Source organism: Spermophilus citellus, assembly GCF_964194105.1.
Source record: "Spermophilus citellus genome assembly, chromosome: 13".
In the NCBI taxonomy this organism is placed as follows: Eukaryota; Metazoa; Chordata; class Mammalia; order Rodentia; family Sciuridae; genus Spermophilus; species Spermophilus citellus.
The window spans coordinates 58,895,330-58,916,667 of record NC_138193.1 but is presented as its reverse complement, the minus strand read 5'-3'; the positions used below and the strand labels follow the sequence as shown (position 1 = coordinate 58,916,667).

The 21,338-nt window shown below is 38.5% G+C and overlaps 1 protein-coding gene across 2 annotated transcripts in view; it reads left to right on the top strand.

Annotated features, from left to right (window-relative positions):
* PLEK (pleckstrin) overlaps positions 1-21,338 on the top strand; it is a 138,031-nt gene that overhangs the window by 81,829 nt on the left and 34,864 nt on the right. The window contains exon 6 of one of the 2 annotated variants that reach the window (XM_081265356.1): positions 296-355. The exons of the other annotated variant lie outside the window; for it this stretch is intronic. The gene's annotated coding sequence lies outside the window, so the exon portion shown is untranslated. The remainder of the gene's footprint in view (positions 1-295; positions 356-21,338) is intronic. 2 annotated transcript variants of the gene reach the window in all.

Here is a 21,338-nt window from a genome sequence, read left to right as displayed (position 1 = left end):
AACTTTGTATAAAATGGAATCATATATATTAACAATATATTAACTTTTTTGATATCTATGATTGAAGATTTCACCCAGGGATGCTTAACAACTGAACCACATCCCCAGACCTTTTTATTTTATTTATTTATGTATGTATTTATGTGTTTCTTTATTTATTTATACCAGGGATTAAATCCAGGGGTGCTTAACCACTGAATTATATACCTAACCCTTTTTAAAAAATTTTTATTTTGAGACAGGGTCTTGCTAAGTGGCCAAGGCTGGCTTTGAATTCACAATTCTCTTTCCTCAGCCCCAGAGCCACTGGGATTACCAGCGTTCACCTCTACCCTCCGCACTGATCAGCAAATTTGTAAGTGTCATCCATATCACTATATTTAGCACTTGTCTATTGGTGGTAATGTCTTATAGTCCTTCCATTGAGTAAATATGGCAATATTTATTTCTTTTTATTGTTGTTGGAAATTGAGTTGTTTCTACTTTTTTGGCTAATACAAACCATACAGTTAGGAACTCCTTATACCTCTCATTTGGTGAACATATAGATGCATCTGCAAATTTTTAACCTTAGTAAATATTGCCAAGCTAACTTTCCAAAATGGCTTTACAAATTTACATTCCCTTCACCAGTGTACAATAGTCCTAGCTCTTTTACTTCCTTGACAACGTTTTCAGTGGTTAATCTTTTAAATATTAGCCATTCTGGGAGTGAGTAAAGAAATCTCTTTGTGGCCCTGGCAATTCCCTAATGACTAATAGCACTGAGTGTCTTTCCAAGTGCTCATCATGCTTTGGGTGACATATACATTAGTGTCCTATTATTGCTGTGACAAATTACCACAAAGTTAGTAATTGAAAGCACAGAAATATACTGTCTCACAGTTTGGAGGTCAGAAGTCCTAAAATAAGATGTTGGCAGGTCTATGTTCCTTCTGAAGGCTCTAGGGAAAAATCAGTTTCCTTGCCTTTCTAGATTGTCTTTTTTTTTGGGGGGGGGGTAGTACCAGGGATTGAACTCAGGGGCACTCGAACACTGAGCCACATTCCCAGGCCTATTTTGTATTTCACTGAGAGACAGAGAGTTGCCTAGCACCTTGCTTTTGCTGAGGTTGACTTTGAACTCACGATCCTCCTGCCTCAGCCTTCTGAGCTGTTGGGATCACAGGCATGCGCCACCTCTAGGGCTTTGCCTTTCTAGATTCTCTATAAGTCACCATTCCTCAAATGACATTTATTCAAAGTCATCAGCCAGTGGTCTTCCAGCTTCTCTTTCTACAACCATCCTCAGGTTACCTTTTTCTGACCCTGAATTTCCTGCCTCCCTTTTGTAAGAACATTAGTGAATATTGGGCCCAAGTGGATAATCCAGGCTAAACTCCTCATCTCTAACTTAAGCCTTATTTGCAAAGTTGCTTTTGTCATCTAAGGTAGCTTATCCACAAGTTTCAGGGGTAAGATGTGGATGTCTTTGGAGGGAGGGACGTATTCTTCAGCCTACCAAAAGTGATTGTCCATTTCTTTTTTGCCCATTTTTGTATTAGATGGTATTATTTTTTAAATTATTGAGCTTTAGGATTTCTCCATATATTTATTCTAGTTACAGAGAAATGTGACCTACAATATTTCCTCCCAATCTGTGCCTTGTCTTTCATTTTCTTAGTGTCTTTTGAGAAGAGGTTGCTAATTTTGAAGAATTCCAACTCATCAATTCACTTTTCTTATTAATCATAAATTTGTTGTACTAAGAAACCTTTTTCTAATCTAACCTAAACTTACAATGATTTTTTTTCTTCCTCGTTTTAGATTTTACGTTTAGAGTTATATCCAATTTAAGTTAATTTTTGTATGAGGTATGATACATAGGTCTTTTTTGGGACTTTGAAACTTTAATAAATAATATAATGACTAAAATAGAATTTCCCAGCCACTGTGGTGGTTAGTGGTGGCTATCCTACAGTACAGCAGCTTCCTGGTCATAGTGTTCCTTTCAGATATTATGACTTATGTTGAGAAATATAGACTTTGATCTTTATCCCCAGTTCCTGAAACAGAGCTCCCAAGACCTTCATAAGTTCCAACTCCTTTGGAATTTGCTGGGTGACAGAAGCATCTTTTGTTCTAATGAGATTATTATGGGTGGTCACAGAAGGACCAAGCCAAGATTAGGAGCTTGGAATATTCAGCCCTGCACCCCATCTCCAGGAGGGAGAGAGGTGTAAAAATTTAGTAATTATCATGCCAATGTGATGAGGTCTCTGTAAAACCTTCTCTGAACTATGGGGTTTGGAAAGGTTCCAGATTGCCGAAGCTGTGGGGAGATGCCTGGAGAGGTCCGGAAGCTCTGGCATTCCTTGCCCTATGCCTCTCTTCTATCTGGCTTCTTATCTGTATTGCTTGTTATTCACTCTGTAATAAGTTGGTAAATGTAAATAAGTGTTTTCCTGAGGGCTGTGAGCTGTCCTAGCAAACTAATGGAACCCAAGGAGGGAGTGATGGGAAATTTCAGTTAGCATCCAAATTGGATAGAAGCTGTGGGTCACCAGACATCAGATGACATCTATAGTGGGGGACAGTCTTGAGGGGCTGAGCCCTTAACCTGTGTGGTCTGACTTGAATGCCAAGTAGACAGTCTCAGAATTTAATTGAATGGATGTAGAGGACATCCAGCTGATGTCCCCTGGAGAATTCCTTGCTGAATAGGGACAAAGCTTCATACATTTTGGTTCTCAGAGGCAAAATGTGTTGTGTTGACTGTAAGAGAACAACAGGTATTTTGTTTTCCTGTTTAAGAAAACATTTAAAAAATTCTCAAACAAAATCCTGAACTAACAACAACAACAACAACAAAACATGTTCCTTAGAAACCAGTAAGAGATGATGAATATGCTTTTTTCTACCACACTTAAAAATTATTAAATAATTTAATCTCAGCAACTCTAGAGGCTGAGGCAGGAGAATCATAAGTTCAAGGTCCAGCCTCAGCAACTTAGGGACACTCTCAGTGACTTAGAGTCTCAAAAAATAAAAAGAGTGGAGATGTAGCTCAGTGGCTAAGTATGCCTGGATTCAATCCCCAGTACCTAATAATAATAATAATAATAATAATAATAATAATAATAATAATAGATTTATTGATTTATTGCAGATACTGGACAAGAATGCAACTGATTGACAGTTTTTTTTTGCTTGTTTGAGGAGTTATATGAAGAAACCTAAACTTATGAACAGTATGATTTTTATTTAGCCCAGAATATTGTCTATTTGGCCTATCTTTTAATGCTGTTCTTTATGTATTTTTTCTCTGGTTTCCAAGATGGAAAATATTTTCCCCCTTACTATTATTTTACAATATTATGTTCTTATTGGGCAGAAATTTGTGATGGGGAGAAGTTAAATATGAGTTCTCAAAACATTCTGGATTTTTATTTATTTATTTTTGGTAATGGGGATTGAACCCCAGGCTGTTTAAGCACTGAGCCACATCCCTAGCCCTTTTTAAATATTTTATTACAGACAGAGTCTCGCTGAGTTGCTAAGTGCCTCACTAAGTTGCTGAAGCTGGCTTTGAACTCTCAATCCTCCTGCCTCAGCCTCCCAAACTGCTGGGATTATAGGCATGTGCCACTATGCCCAGCCATTCTGGATTTTTAAATACTTACAATTTAAGTTCACTTTTGTCTTTGTCACATTGTGTGTTGTGTTAATTTTGTAAAGATTCACACAGATAATGCTACAAGCACTTGAAAGTTATAGCATCAGAGAGGAGAACAATGGCCTTGGCACCCAGAAGACCTAGTTTCAATCCCAGCATTGGCACTTAAGACTTTAGAGATATTTTTGGTCTTTTTATATCTTAGTTTACCCTTTTGCAAAGTAGAGGTGATGATACATTCCTTAGATGCCCAGACCAGGTGCTCTATAAGCTGAGCTCTATCGAGGAGGTTGTGGGGGTCAAGAAGAGACAGGTTTTGCATTCTCACAAGCATCCACTGAAGAGAGCTCTGGGCTGGATCGAGGGATGGAGAGGAGGCTTTCTCTGACTTTTGCTTTCCACCTGCTTTTCTGTAGTTGTGACAAAGTACGAGTCCCTCCCTGACTGCCTGCCTTTGCTGTTACCATGGTGATCCAGGTTCATTTTAGGAGTTTGTGACAGGACAGATTGATTTTGCAGTTTGTGAAATCTCACTCTCTAAAAATAAGGACCAGGCAGTCTCAGTGGCAGTGACAACATGGTGGTAGGTAGAGCTTCTGCCACCTCTCAGCTACATAGTCAGCCCCACATTCTGGATCTCAGTCCTTATCAGGGGGCAGTGATGTGACTGATAGGTCATGGCAGTTAAAATTGCAGTTGGCCTTGCAGTTTACTTCCCTCAGTGACATGTCCTCACGTTCTACCCCTTTCTAAGATCATACACCTGCTCTCAGACCATTCATTCTAAAAAAGTAGACACAGAGACCATTGAATTAGCATGAAACACAGAGACTCCTATAAACTTAGTTAAGAAAGCTTTTAATGACTGAACATTCCAAACATAAAAAAAAGTAGACTGTATTCATCACCCAGCTTCAACAATTATCAATTCATGGCCAATATATATCCCCATTCAGTTTCACCTTGCCTGCAGTTTTGAAGTAAATCCCAGAAATTATATCACATAGTCCACAAGTGTTTCAGTAGGAACCCAAAAAAGTAAAGATTGGGTTCTCTCTCTGTCCCCTCCCCACCTGTGAATGAGTGTGTGTGTGTGTTTGTGTGTGTGTGTGTGTGTGTGTGTGTGTGTGTGTTTGGTACCAAGGATTGAACTCAGGAGTGCTCAACCACTGAGTCACATCCTTAGCCCTTTTGAAAACATTTTATTATTAGAGACATGGTCTTGCTGAGTTGCTTAGGGCCTCACTAAGTTTCTGAGGTTGGCTTTGAAGTCATGATCCTCCTGCCTCAGGCTTCTGAGTCGCTGGGATTACAGATGTTTGCCACTGCCACTGTTTGTGTGCCTTTAACATCATCACAATACCATTTAAATGGAGATACTCTATCACTATGATAAAGAATAAAATTATTGCCTTGTACTTCTTCCCATAAGGATTGAGCTGCTGCAAGAATTTCCCTCCTGTAATAAACAACCAGAAAATCGAACCAAATATATGTAAATCCGTGGTCAGACAATAGACACCAGGCAGTGTAGGACTGTGTAACCGGAGAGAAGGGAAACCAATAAGGCAAGCCCTATGAGAGTCCCTTCTTACTTTCTGTGGTCAATTCCTGGCCATGGGGCAGGAAGGAGAATTGAAACAAAGCCCGGTTGGTTCACTGAATTTCAGAGGCAGAGATCAGAGTTTGAGGAGGCTGGCTAGAAATTGCAGGGCAAAATATCAATGAGGAGGAGATGCATGGGGTTGGTGATAGGAGAGACACCAGCAAAGTTACAGTTCTGCACCTTGACCTTTTTCAATGAATAATATATCCTTTCATCCACTTGTTTAGTTATTTTAATATTACAATGTTTCTTATATGTGCTGGATTCTGTTTTGGATGCTGGGGATATAGCTGTCCCTATAATGTATCATCCCATCAGCAGCTAGAGTTCCTAGTTCAGACCGGCAATAAAACTAGTAAGACACTAAAGGACTGTCTAGCACTAAGTTATGGACAGATGGAAATAAGTCAGGGAAAACAACATGCAAACATCTTTGGTCTCATCAGTGGTCCAGCAACTACTTGCTGGGAATGCAAATATAGTTTGCCTGAACCAAGTTAAGATATATGTGACTCATCTGGAAACAGAAAACATACTGCTCTAATTCCCCACTTGTGTTTTTCATAGGTTTCCAGTAATGCCACCCAGGGTTTAAGTGCCAATTTGTAGCTCTCCTAGTAAACCAGACAGCCAACTCATGGAAAATAATATCTGTCATTATACAAGAAAATGTCTTAAATGTTAAAACCCATTAAAACATTATAATTTATTGAACAATAACTTGACTATATTTCAGAGCATCTATATTTGCTCTTAATTGGTGACCTGAAATACATACATTTTAGGCCTTTGCTAAGATCTATAACCTCAAATGTTTTCTCAAGTTTAATTGTAAGCTCTGTGGCGAAAATTGATTTATATGGAGGATTGTTTAAAGGACATTCATATGAAGATGTGTGTCTGTATGTATGTTTATCTGTATTTTCCAAGTTTAATTTTGCAGATGCTTAGAGAGTTTTTATATAGCTCTATTGTCTTGACTCCATCAAAACAGGGCCATTTCCAAGTTGAGGTAAGAATTTACTTTCTTACCTTAGATTTGTTGAGAGACTTTAAGAAATGGTTATATAAAAATCTAAGATTAAATTTATTGTAGAGTTATTTTATTCAGTGCTATTCAGTGCCTTCTATATAAAAATATGTAGCAAAGCTGGGCATAGTGGTGCATACCTATAATCCCAGTGACTAGAGAGCTTGAGGCAGGAGGATTGCAAGTTCAAAGCCAGCCTCAGCAACTTAGTGAGGCTCTAAGAAACTTAGTGAGACCCTGTCTCAAAATTTAAAAAATGTAAAGAACTGGGGATGTGGTTCATTGGTTAAGCACACCTGTATTCAATCCTGTATCCTTCCCACCAAAAAAAGCAAAACCCCCGAAACAGTCAATAATTAAGAACTCAATAATTAAGAGCTCATGGTAGCTTTGTTTGATCTTTGGGAAGTGAATGTTGATGTAAATTTAATGATTCCTGTTGGCTGCCTATCAACATAGCCTAGAGGTGACTTTAATCCAGGTATTGCGTGGGGCTTGCAGGCTCTGGAGTGAGGCAGATCTGGGCAGAATCCCAGCTGTTACCTTTTTGAGCTGAGTTGCCTTGAGTAAGTTATTTAACATCTCTGTCCTTGCTGTCTCCTCAGTGAGGCAAAGATGATGATGATGATGATGAGGATGATAATAATAGCAGCTGCCTCCTTAAATTGAGAGGATTAAATGAGATTAAACATAAGTGTAGGGTTTAGCCTAATACCAACACACAGTAAACATTCTAAAACCATTAGCTCTTATTATTAGTATGGATTTATGTCAATCAGGGTGTTAAGAAGCATGTCATTTTTAAAAAGGTTGACAGCATTTGGAAGATTAACACAAGTCTTAGATGCATTGACATCTAGTCTTCCTATGCAGAGGTGAATTTTTTCTCTTTGATTATGAAATCCCAGAAACTAGAAATTTGGGGAGAAAAAAAAATCAAACTATCCCAAATAAGCAAACACACAGTAATACAGAATGTAGGTGAATCCTATTTAATTCACTGGAATTACAGAGTCCAGGTGTTGGACAAAAAGTTAGATGTTAGGTATGGCAGTATCCCCTCCCATAGTTAGTTATTAACTATTTAAATAAACTCAGATATATTAAACTATGTCTGAGACTAATTTCTCTCTTAAATAAATGGGGAGTTTGCTTGGATCAGAATGAAAATATAGATATTATTTCTAAACTCCAGCATGTCAACATATTTTCAGAACTAAATCGTGATCTGACCTTTCGCTGGGTTTGAATTCCGTGGACAAGCAGCTTCTACCACTTGCAGGGCAAGGAGGGCGGGAGAGCTCCGGTCTGGGCGCCACACCCAACTCGCGACTGCGCAGTCCAGCTGTCATCAGCCGAGAAACTGCCGCGCTGCTGCAAGGAGGAGCATGTGCTGACCTAGGAATAACAGCTCGGAGCTGATGATGTCAGTAACTTTTAAAATAGCTTATTTAAGAATCTTTTCAGTGACCTCAGCTACACTTAATCCCACTTAGATCATCTGGACTTTAGCAGGAAATGTAAGAAGGAAGGGTGACAACTGGAACTCCAAGCAGCTGTATCCTAAGAAGCCCATTTTAGGAATGAACTTGTCTGAACAAGTTGAAGATTGAAGATCCTCTTGGTATCTATATGATGCAGATATAGAACCCGTGTGTCCTCAGCTGCACAAGTCTAGGGAAAATCTAGCATTACCAGGACAGTTGCATATGGGGTTTCTCAAGCTTTGTGTATACCTTCTGTGATAGCACCTTGAACCCTCTTCCTAGTCTTCTGTGTATTTTGGAGATTCTGAAGGGGATGATTCCTGTGGACTCAGACACAGTCCTATCATCACCGTGGGTTTCCTCTATGGACCTTCTTTCTGTCCTGCAGCCCTTGTGTCCACTGCAGTGGGCAATGCCTGCTGAAGTTCTGCTGCTTCCAGACTGCTGATGCCTGTTGTTTGAACTGAGAGCATGTCTCCCTCCAGGAGAGCCCCTCTAATGGTGCTGCTGCTTGCAGAAGTGTAAGTGGGCTAAGTCCCCACAAAGCTGCATTTAGTAGTCCAGAGCCCTCAAGTGCTGACACCAACCCAGGGTGCACTTTGGCAATTGTGGAATGACCTATTAATCGAACACCAAACTATATCTTAAAATTCCTAGTGCTGTATATGTTACCTTGAAATGCTTATGGACTGTTAATTAAACATGCTCTTACTAAAAACTTGACAGTTTATTCCACAGAACCTAGATCATTACAGGACACGAGAAGTTTTCAGTCTAATAAAAGGAGTTTGGTGCAAAATAAAACAAAACAAAAAGTCTTTAATGCATGTTATGTTTTTCTCCCATTTATTTCTATTGCATGGCTTTTATTTTTCTACACATACTTCATAATTCATTTTAGTTACTTTTTATTTTGCACATTTAGATTTTCCCTCATGTCTTGTTACTATAAATGAGACTGCAATGAGCATCCTTATGGCTATTTTTTCACAGCTATAAATTTTTCCTTGGGGAAAGCATTCTAAGTCAAAGGGCTCGTGTTCTTTAAGGTGTTTGATACCTATTGTCTGGTTGCTTTCTGAAATAGTGGGATCAACTTATATTTCCTACCATGCTCTTTTCAAGCCTGGGTGAATCACTAAAATAAATATTTTTGTATATAAAAAATCATTTCAGTGATACACATGTGTTATAACAAGTTCAAACAATATATAAGTGATTTAAGTACCAAGCGAAAGCCCTACTCCTTACTTTTCCACTCATGACCTGAAACTTGCAGTGTCATGTCAATAGTTTTGTATCCTGCCAGATGATCTTCTGTGCATGTGCAGATGGGAGAAGGTGACTAGGACATTTTGGCTTCTACGTCTAATGTGTGAAAGGAAACCAGCTGAAATGCAAGATCACTGGTTTAATGAAAAACATTCATTCACCCTCTTTCATTTCCTCATTTGTTTTAGTCATTTCTGTACTGTTTGAAAGCTTACAAGTTGTTAGTATTAGGTTCATCTGTGAGGGATGCCAGTTGTTTTTCCCAAAACAATAAAAAGAAAATTTATCATCATGCCATATATGCATATTTCAGAATACTGTTTAGAAATTCAGTTGAAGATTTTTCTGTTGCTGTGTAGAGTTGATAATAAAGGATCACCCTACATCCTTTTGTCTAATCTGCAAAGAACAAGACTTCCATCCACTAGATTAGGAGTCAGAAAGCTAGTCCATGGGCTAAATCCAGCTTGACACCTGTTTTTGTATGCTGTGAAAACTAAGAATATCTTTAATATTTTTTAACAGTTTAAAAAGAATATTTTGTGACACATGAAAATTATATGAAACCCAATTTCAGTGCCCCCAAATAATGTTTCAGTCTGTAAGGGTTGCCAGTTGTTTCCCAAAACAATAAATGGTGAATTTATTATAATGTCATATATACACACTTCATATGCATATGAATGACAACCACACTCATTTATTTATGTATTCTTTGGTGACTATTATAATTTGGATCCTAAATGTCCCTCAAAGCCCCATGTATTGAAGACTTGGTCCCAGGGTAGAACTATTGGGAGGTGGTGGAACTTAGTAGGAAGTTTTCAGTTCGTTGGGGGCATGATTTGGGGGAGATTGTAGGACTCTCATCCCTTCCTCATTCTAGTCTTGCTTCCTGGTCATGAGATGAACAGTTTTGCTCTGCTGTGTGATCCCACCGTGATGTGCTATTTCTCCCCAGGCCCAAAGCAATCGAGTGAACCAATCATGGACAAATACCTAAGGTATTTGTTATAGTAACTGGAAGCTGACTAACATAGTAGATTTGTGCTGTAATGGTAGAGTTTAGAACATCCCTCATGGCTCTGAGAATCTGAAATATGTATTAACTCTTCCTTTGCAGAAAAAATACATCAACCCCTGATTTAAATTTCCTTCCTTCTTTCCTTCCTCCCTTCCTCCCTTCCTTTCTTTTTGGTACCAGGGATTGAACCCAGGGGCACTTAATCACTGAGCCACATCCTCAGCCCTTTTTATATTTTATTTACAGACAAAGTCTCGCTGAGTTGCTTTAGGGCTTCAATAACTTGCTGAGGCTGGCTTTAAAGTTGTGATCCTCCTACCTCAGCCTCCTCAGTTGCTGGGATTACAGGCATGTATCACTGCACCCAACTTGATTTAGATTTTCAAATGAAAAAGCTCCACTACTTAGCAGAAAACTCTGTTAATCAATTTAAATAAGAGGAATGATTCCATGGTGGATATTGAAAGAGAATCAGAGATTTGAGGTGCAGTTCATAAGTGGACTCTTGAAAACTGAGTGGACATTTAGAAGAATCAATGGTTCATTCTGGAATGAGCAAGTGTGGGAAGTAGATGGTCCTTGGGATGAATAGTTGGTTTGTCTCACAGCATGCATTTAAAATTTTGGAAGTTACTAGATGTTGTTCTGCAAAGATGATTTTACTATTTAATATACTTACTAACAGTATATGGGAGTGCCCTTGGATTCTCACTAATACGAAAAAAAATTCAAATCCGATAGGGAACAAATAGTACACTCTCATTGTTTTAAGTTGCATTTCTTTTATTACTAGTAAGGTGGGGATTTTTCTTCTTTGGTCACTTTATGAAATGCTTTTTCATGTTGTTAACCCAGTTTTTTCTTGGATTATCTTTTTCTACGAGATTTGTAGGAGCTCCTCATATATTATAAATAGTAACTTTTTGTATTTGATGATTATTTCAAATGTTTTTCCAAGCTGCCATTTATGCTTTAGCTTCTAAAAAACTAATACTAGCACTAAGCACTAATACTGTTTACTAAGCACTTACTATGTACTAGACACTCAGCCAAAAGCTGTACATATATTCATAGCAACTTGTTGAGGTTGTGACTACTTTTACTCTATTGTTACAAATATGGAAACTGAGTCACAGAAAAACCAAATAACTTGCCTAAGGTCACATGGTTAAGAAAAAACAGCACTAAGATTAGAACCCAGTGGCAGGCTCCTCAGACTTTTCCACACTATGTTCTACAGGTGTTACTCAACATCTCATTTGATCTTTTTTTTTTTTTTTTTTTTTTTTTTTTGGTACCAGGGATTGAAACCAGGGGTGCTTAAACACTGAAGCACATCCCCAGTCCTTTTTATTTTCCATTTTGAGACAGGGTCTTCCTAAGTTGCTCAGGGCCTCACTAAATTGCTGAGGCTGGCCTAGAACTTGCAATCCTCCTACCTCAGTCTTCCTAGTTGATGGAATTATAGGTGGGCGCCCCTGCACCTAGTTTTATTTAATCTTTACAACAACAGTCCTAGAAGTGGATACCATTGTTATTCATGTTTAACTAATGAGGAAACTGAGATGCAGGGAGGTCCAGTTAAGTGGTAGAACTGCAATTTGAATACAAGTCTGCATTCAAAATCCATTTTCTTTTCCATATTACAATTCCCAGGCATTTTTCTTTTACTTAAGGACCTTTCCTGAAAGGAGGGGGTCTCAGCTGGGTTGGCTGAGCTGAGATGGGCTTGGGAACAATTGGTTAGGAAATGTTAGAGTCACAGAACTTTGTTCAGGTCTCCTAAACTCCTTTGAGGATCTTCACAGTATTCTGATTGTGCTTATTTAGAATATTCCTTTTTTCCATTCCCAACCACACATGCATCATAGTGTGATATGACGTTGTTGCATTATGGCCATTCTCTAATGGGACATGAATCTAGAATGCTTGCCTCTCGTAGTATTCTTTCGCCTTGCTCTGGACCACATCCTGCCCTACCCACTTCTGCTTTTACAAACAAGTTGATGTGAATGGGGGAGGGTGGTGCTAAAATAAACTAGCTCTGTGACAGGAGACTTTCTATATTATGGGGCAGCCTTCCAGAAAATTTACCTTCTGGTGGGAACTGGCCATGAGATGGAAAGCGTATGGTGAGGAGATGGAACAACCAGTGGGTGGGGTCTTCATCCTCAGTACCTCGGATTTGCTTAATGATATCAAAATACTTAGACTCAGTCTGTTATATGAGAAATTAATAGATGAACATTGTGTAAGCCTCTGTTTTATTTTTATATGTCACCTATATGCAAAGAATACAGAAAGATGTTCAATTGTACTAGTAATCAGAAAATACAACAACAACAACAACAAAAAACCATGAGATATTATTTTACATTCACTAGATTGGGAAAAATTAAAAAGTCTGACAATGCAAATAGTTGGCAGAAATATGGAATGAGTAGAATTCCACTAATGAGAAAATAAATTTGTAAGTTTTGTAAAGTGATTTAACATGTCTTATAAAAAAATATGATCCAGTAATTCCAGTCCTCAGTATATCCCCAACATCAGTGAGTACACATATGTAAAAAAAAAAAAGACACATACCAAATGTTCTTAGGATCACTATACAAATAAATAAGTGGAAATAACTGTTAATATCTAGTAGCAGGAGAATTATAAGTTCAGATGTATTCATATCACAGAACGAAAATCAGAAGTATAAATGAATGCACACACAAATATATGCCTCAACCTGGGTGAACCTTCAAATTATAATGTTGAGTGATAAAAGCAACTTACAGAAGAGTGTATATGATACCCACTGTTTCTAGGTCTTGTGCAGTATATTCTTTTCATTCTCTGAGATTACTACTTACAATAATTAATTTTTTTGTCTTGCTCCTTGCATTATTCTTTTCCCACAGTCCTTTTAGGCTTGCTAATTTGTTTTCCTTTCAGCACTTTTCTTCCTATGTCTGGCTATCTTTTGATGTCATTCAGATTCAGAAATAAGGCACAGAAAGTCTGCTTGTGCTTGGGTGAAACATATCAACTTATGTTGTTCCTAGTGGTTGATGGAGCAGAGAACTGGCAGTCTCCACAACGTTCTTGGTCATTTCCCCAGAGAGGAATCCTCCAATCATCTTGCAGATGGTTGTCAGCCCACCTGCCAACAGGCTGTGCCCAAGTAGAGGGCAAGAGCTTGCTCTCATGGCTTCGTATGCAAACAATATCCCTGTTTTCAGAAAGTGCTCTATTTTCATTCTCAGCTGTGATGGTTTACTCAGAATCCTCCTTGTCTTTCTTGTTAAATCTCTCTCAAATGAGCAGCTCTCAAAGTGTGATCCACAGGCCTTTGAAGGGTCTCTCAAACCTTTCTAGTGGTCTATGATGTCAAAACTATCTTTCTAATAATACTGAGAGTTTATTTGCCTTTTAAACTGGGTTGATCTTTGCCTTGATGGTGCAAAAATAGTGGTAACACTGCTGATACCTTAGCATGAATCAAAACGGTTAGTGCATTTTCTACCATGATCTAGCCAGGGTGAAAATATGAAGGAGGAGAAGAAGGAGAAAGAGAAGGAAGTAGGAGGAGAAGGGGGAGGATAGGGAGGAGAAGGAAGAGGAGGAGGAGGAGGAGAGGAGGAGGAAGAGGGGAGGAGGAGGAGAAAGAGAGGGGAGAGGAAGAGGAAAGAAAGAAATACAATATACTTAGGAATGTCCCTGATAAAGACATTGAAGTAAACAATTTTGCCAAATCTTTGTCTTTCAGTACAGTCTTTTTAATATTCTGCAAGGAAAAAATATTTGTATGATTCTTGGAGTTGTGAGCTGAACTAGTCGCCTTTTTGAGGAAACATAATTTTTACTTGAAAGACAGATTGGCAAGCTATTTATTCAGATATGCATATTTGGCAGACATTTTCTTGTAGAATGATTACAACGACCCTGTCACTTCAGAGAAAATGATATTTGTTGCCTATGACATAATCCAAAACTTTCAAGTGAAAATTGCAAAAAACTTGTAGCTGTGACTATTATCTTGACAGTTTCTCAACACTTTAGGACTATTTTGATGAGTTCAGTGACAGCATTTTAAAAATGCAATTTAAACGTGTTTTAGGATAAACTGTCACACTTGAAAAATCTGAATGTCTTGGTGAACCAATATTTTCCAAATCACCAATGCATTATGCTGTCAAATTGTGCAGGAGTAAAAAAGTCTACTCAAAATGCAAGTTAGACCAATAATTTCAATAGAGTAATAGAGTATCAAAAGTTTATTGATATGGGGACTGGGGCTGTAGCTCAGTGGCAGAGTACTTGCCTAGCATGTGTGAGGCACTGGGTTCTATCCTTAGCACCACATAAAAATAAACAAATAAAATAAAGGCATGCTGTCCATACACAAGTACAAAAAGAATTTTTTAAAAGTTTATTGATATGACTTTAAATTTTACATTACAACTAACTTTGAAGAAACTATGAGTTTTGGTGTTGTAAGAAAAATATATACAATTTTCTAAAAATACTCTTAAGACTGATCCTTTTTCCATATCTATGTGAAGTTGTATTTTCTTCAACTAAGTAATGTATCACAACAGTTTAAACACAGAAGCAGCATGAGAATATAAGGCTGATTTTTTTGCGGGGGGTGGGGTACTGGGGATTGAACTCAGGGATACTGGACCACTGGGCCACATCCCCAGCCCTATTTTGTATTTTATTTAGAGACAGGGTCTCACTGAGTTGCTTGGTGCCTCACTTTTGCTGAGTCTGGCTTTGAACTTGAGATCCTCCTGCCTCAGCCTCCTGAGCTGCTGGGATTAGAGGTGTGAGCCAGGGTGCCCGGCTTGGGATGCTGTTTTAATAAGCTAGGTATTGAAGAGCTTGGAAAAAAATATAAAATGGTATTTCTCATCATGGATTTTATTTTATTTTTCTCAGTACTGAGGATTGAACCCAGGGCCTTGTGCATGTCAGGTACTGAGCCACACCTCCATTCCTGATGTTTGTCTTGGAAAACAAAACAGTTTTTATAGTTTAGTCTTGTAGCTCATTTGATAAAGATCACATATGAGGTAGAGGCTCCAAGATTAACAAATATTTTCTTAGGTCAGGCAGTGGAAGAGTGCAGAAAAGATGTGTATCTACAACCTGAGATGTATTAGAGATGATGGCAAGAGTTCTTAACCCAATGCCACTAATAAATACAAAATTAATATTTATCCATCACATATTATGTACCAGGCAGTATGAGCACATCATCTATATTATTTGCAGAACATTTTTCATTAAGAAATGTCATTTGTTAAGCCGATCCCCCCAAATCAAAGGCGAATGTTTTTTTCTGATAAGCAGATTTTGATCCCTAGTGGGGGGTGGTAGGGAAGAATGGAGGAATTTGGATTGTTCAGAGGGTAGTGACGGGAGAGCTGGGGCTGTGGGGATGGGAAGGATGGTAGAATGAGACAGACATTATTACCCTACATACATGCATGATTACGCTACTGGTATGACTCTACACCATGTACAGCCAGAGGAATGAGAAGTTGTGCTCCATTTGTGTACAATGTGTCAAAATGCATTCTATTGTAATATATAACTAATTAGAACAAATTTAAAAAAAAAGAAAAAAACAAAACAAAACAGAAGAGAGACCAGTAGAATAGAAGAAGGAGATCAGGGGGAGGGACAGGAGAGAAAGGGGAGGTACTGGGAAATGAAATTGAGCAAATCATACTGATTTATTATGTTCACATTATGAATATATTATAACAAATCCAATTGTTTTATGTATAATTATAATGTGCCAATAAAAAGGGAAAAAAGATGTTACTTGTGCTATCATGTGATGGGGTTATTATTGTTATTTTTAATCAAGTGAATAACTTTAATTTCTGTTTTTAATTTTCAGTTGGTAAATGTCAATATAGAGAATCCACATAAAACAAAGCTCTTTGGGGTCCTTGGTAACTTTTTTTAGTTATGGATGGATACAATATCTTTATTTATTTATTTTTATATGGTGCTGAGGATTGAACCCAGTGCCTCACCCATGTGAGGCAAGTGCTCTACTACTGAGCCACAACCTCAGTCCCCTTAGTAACTTTTGAAGGTACAAAGGTGTGCTAAGACTAGAAGTATGTGAGAACCATTGCTCTCTAAAGTCAGCCTCTCAATCTCTACATGGTGGCAGTGAGGCAGTTACTGGGCTGTGCTGGCTGGGAGGGAGTGGGGCTGTACCTCATCCATAAATACATTTATTTTTGGCTGCAGCCCACATTCTGGGTTTCAGGAAACAGGCTTCTCACTGACTTTACTTTCTACAAATAATTAGTTAGTTTGATAAATTTTTTGGTAATAACATATATGTCAAGTCTGTCTGTCTGTCTGTCTCTCTCTCTCTCTCTCTCTCTCTATCTCTCTCTCTCTCTCTCATGGGTATTTGCTTGCCAAATCCTCAAACACTTGAAAATGTCTTTTTGAATCTTCAAATATATATGACCAATGACTGTGAGTCGGGGAAAATTTTTGTAGCTAGTTTTCTGATTCATCAATATGGCTTTCCACAACTTCCATCCATTCTTTTTTTTGAACTATTATTGAACTTGTACATGTTAAATTGGATCTTGTAAATTTGCCAGAGGCTCCAAAGCCAGAAGGATCCCACTGGTGTCAAAAACTGATACATTCTGAGGAAGATTCTAGACCAGGGCCAGTACACATTTTCTGTAAAAGAAATGAGAATAAATATTTTAGGCTTTGTGAGTCATATGATCTCTGTCAAGACTACTTACTTCCTCCATTCTGGTGTGAAAATGGCCATAGACAATATGGCAATGAATGAGTGTGGCCGTCCTCCAAGAAAATTTTATTTATGGCATGAAAGTGTGAATTTCATGTAATTTTTGTGTGTCACAAATATTATCCCTTATTGATTTGGAAAACCATTTCAAAAGACAGAACCATTCTTTAGTCATGGACCCTACCAAGACAGGTGAGGAGGGATATGTGACCTACAGTTTGGTGACCCCTGTGAGATCATCCACCATTCCCATAGGACTTGCATAACGAGTAAGCAGGTTCTACCAGTTTCAGTCAATCATAGGGCTCCTACTGCATGCTGAAGTTGGGAAGGTAGGAAGACGATTTCTTTGGAATCTGGTCCTTGTGTTTTCAACCCTATACCTCTGCATGGCGGGGGCGGTGGGAGCACATGATGCACTCTCCTCACACCAAGTGAGAGAGTTGTCAGGGAAAATTTTCAAGTGTTCCCAAACTGAAAGGTTTAAAGAAGGAAGACCTTGGACAGAGCTGTCCTCACTAGGACAGAATAATAATTTTAAAAATTACTGGAATAAATCTGCTCTTCCACTGCTGGAGGCTGAAAGCTTGGGTCTGGGACTGCATGCAGACCCTTTGAGGGAAGTCTGCCAGGGTAGGCTTTAAAAAAATACTGTGCAAGCTGGGCATGGTGGTGCACACCTGTAATCCCAGGGACTTGGGAGGCTGAGGCAGGCGGATCATGAGTTCGAGGCCAGAGCCTTGACAACTTAGCAAGGCTCTCAGCAACTTTAGTGAGACCTTGCCTCACATTAAAAAAAAAAAGGCTGGAAATGTAGCACATGGTAAAGCACTTCTGGGTTCATTTCCTAGTACCATATTTTTTTTTTCTAAAAATAACAGGAGGGACTAACAGGAGGGATGAAGAACCCCTGACAGACAACTTGACTGCCAGAATGCACTCCAGAGGCTGAGGGTTAGAGACAGAAGGCTACCTTTCTACATCATGGGAATTGTTGTCCTCAGTGTGTGAGGGCAGCATGGAAGGAGCTGGCTGTGGTCCATGTGCCATGCACAGGTGCAGAACCAGCCAGGCAAGACTTAATCTAGAGCTGGTCCAATGAACATAGGCATGGGGCAACTGAACAAGCAGAGCTACTCATGACAAGGTCACTTCAAAGGTGTCTGTGCTCTAGGGGATTATTTATGGCTCTTAGGTTATCATGAAATGAAGAATTTCCTGATGTATAGAAATGAAGAGTTAAGGCACAAAACCTAATAGATGCTCCTCTCTGCAGTCACTGGAACTAAAGCAGCTGTCCCAGACGTTATGCCCCAGAGACAGTCCTAATGGTGTGTCTTTCATCATATCCATCATCTTCCTGATACTCTGGACAGATCACCAAAAGGACCTAGCAAGTGGGGCTGGAAAAGGAGCCAGGCTAGAGTGATGAAACCAATTGCAACCTCTGCCTCTCTACTTCAGGTTGCAAATGGGCGCAAGGAAATACTGAAATAAAAAAAAAAACAGTTTGCAATATTTTACATTATTATGGACTAGAACTATAAGATTATTATTTTAATTTGAATTTTTTTAAAAGCTAAGTGATATTAAGAAATCTATGAGCCCTGCCCAAGATTCCATCCAAGGGGCAAAGAAAAAAAAAAACTGTCAGTCTAGAGGGGTTAGGGGATTGAGAATAGGGGATTATCGATCACATTAGATAGGAGGAATAAGTTCTTGTGATTGTAAAATTTTTAAATAGTGAATCTTCTGTGACATGAATTATAATCCAATAAAAATATTGTAAATAAAAAACCTGTCGAAGTAAGAAGTGCTGAGGGAAGAAAAGTAGTTGCCCTCTGTACTTATGCTTTCCTGAATGTGCTACATTCAGGGCTATTAAATCTTTTGGTGTCTGTTGATTTTGTTTGTTTGTCTGTTTGTTTGTTGTTCTTTAGGAAGGGGAATCTGTGTATTTTGGTGATAGAGTTATCATACGTTTTGTCCCTGTTCATGACATTCAATCCGAAACAAAACAAACAAAAAAAAAGTAAGCAAAATTTTAGTCTCATTGTATCTGGGCAGGAGTGCTTCACTGAACGAGGGTCCTGTTGCATAAAAGGAAAAGATACTCCTTCTCCAGTGCCAGGTTCAACTTGTGCTGAAGTGCAGGGCTGGGGGGCCTCAGAGTGGATCTTGGCCTCCAGTTGCCCCCAGAGCTGGCCACCGTTGTGCAGTCAACAGAACTGCATAAGGGTTCTGTATTCCTGCAGCTCCCCCTAGCATAGCTTTCTTTAGAAAGATTGCCTTCAGTTCCAGGCAGAAGAGCCACTCTCCTCCTTCAGATGGCATGCAGATGGCATGCTCTCTGTGCCAGGTGTGAACTGGCAGGCATTTCCCAGAGGCACATCCTGTGCACTCCATGTGCTGCACTCCTCCAAATATTCTAGCAGAACTGACCTTCAGCATGGAACCTCAGCAGTCCACACCTCCAGCAGGCACTGCTTTCCCACTTGTCTGTGTTAATGGAATTCTTCTAGAGGATCCATCCTCTTAGTTTTTGGTCGTTGTTGGTATCAAATCTTTATTTAATAATACTTTTAAAAAATCTGAACTCTGAATACAGTTGTCTGGATGGACTCCAGAAACCCAGAGAGTTATACTCTCCATTTAAATCTTGAACTTAACCAAGGCACCCCCTTTAACAGGCAATTGTCTAATAGATAACTCTCAAGGGGAGAGGAAGAATGGACTAACATTCCCATTGAAAAATCTACTTTTACTTAAGTTAGAGTCTTGCTGAACAAAGTGTTATGAACATAATAATATGGATTATGTTGTAATCATACCACAATCTTCAGTTTTATATGATAAAGCTTAAGAAGTTGAAGATGAATCAGAAATGCTTTCTTTTTATTAAAACAACTTTTTATTTTAGAATAGTTTATTTATTTATTTTCTTAGAATAGTTATAGATTTGAGGGTAAATTAAAATAGCACAGAGTTCTCATGTACCTCATACCTTATAAGTAAAGAAAGTCTCTTTTTTTATATTTGCATAATAAACAATTGCCTTCAAAGATATAGCGTCTCCTTCCAGAGAAAAGAGCAGATTCATTTACTCTTTAGTGTAATAAATATAACATGTCCCTAAAAGACAGCAGTTGGGGGCAAGAGAACCAATACAAACATTTAACTTATCCTATTTACTGTGCTGGGAGTAACTAAATCCTTTGTCTCATTAACAATCCACAAGTCCCTGGGCATGGTGTGCACTCCTGTAATCCCAGCGGCTGAGAAGCTAAGGCAGGAAGTTCAAGAACTGAAATCCAACCTCAGCAATTTAGCAAGGCCCTAAGCAATTTAGTGAGACCCTGTGTCAAAATAAAAAAATAATAATTAACAAAGGAGCTGGGTGCATGTGATGAAGATTTTCTTCCATTCTGTAGTCTCTGTCTTCACATTATTGATTGTTTCCTCTGCTGAGAAGAAGCTTTTCAGTTTGAATCCATCCCATTTATTGATTCTTGATTTTACTTCTTGAGCTTTAGGAGTCTTGTTAAGGAAATTAGTTCCTAAACTGATGCAATGAAGATTTGGGCCTACTTTTTCTTCTATTAGGGACAGGGTCTCTATTTGAATGCCTAAGTCTTTGATGCACTTTGAGTTGAGTTTTGTGCATGGTGAGAAATAGGGGTTTAATTTCATTTTGCTACATATGGATTTCCAGTTTTCCAGCACCATTTGTTGAAGAGGCTATCTTTTCTCCAGTGTATGTTTTTGATGCCTTTCTCTAGTATGAGATAATTGTATTTATGTGTGTTTGTCTCTGTGTCTGATAGAGTATTAATCTCCAGGGTATATAAAGAACTCAAACCCAACACCAAAAACAAACAAACCCACAAATAACCCAATCAATAAATGGGATAAGGAAATGAACAGACACTTCATGGAAGAAGATATACAATCAATTAACAAATATATGAAAAAATGGTCAACATCTCTAGCAATTAGAGAAATTCAAAATTACTCTAAGATTACATCTCACTCCAGTTAGAATGGCAATTATTAAGAATACAAGCAACAATAAGTGTTGGTGAAGATGTGGGGGAAAAGGTACACTCACACATTGCTGGTGACACTGCAAATTGGTGCAATAACTATGGAAAGTGGTATGGAGATTACTCAGAAAACTTGGAATGGAACCACCATTTGACCCAGCTCTCCCACTCCTCGGCTTATACCCAAAGGACTTAAAATCAGCATGCTATAATGACACAGCCACATCAATGTTTATAGCAACTCAATTCACAATAGTTAAAATATGGAACCAACCTAGGTCCCTTTCAACAGAGAAATGTATAAAGAAAATGTGGTATATATACACAATGGAGCATTACCAGCCATAAAGAAGAATGAAATTATGGCATTTGCCAGTAAATGGATGGAGCTAGAGAATATCATACTAAGTAAAATAAGCCAATCCAAA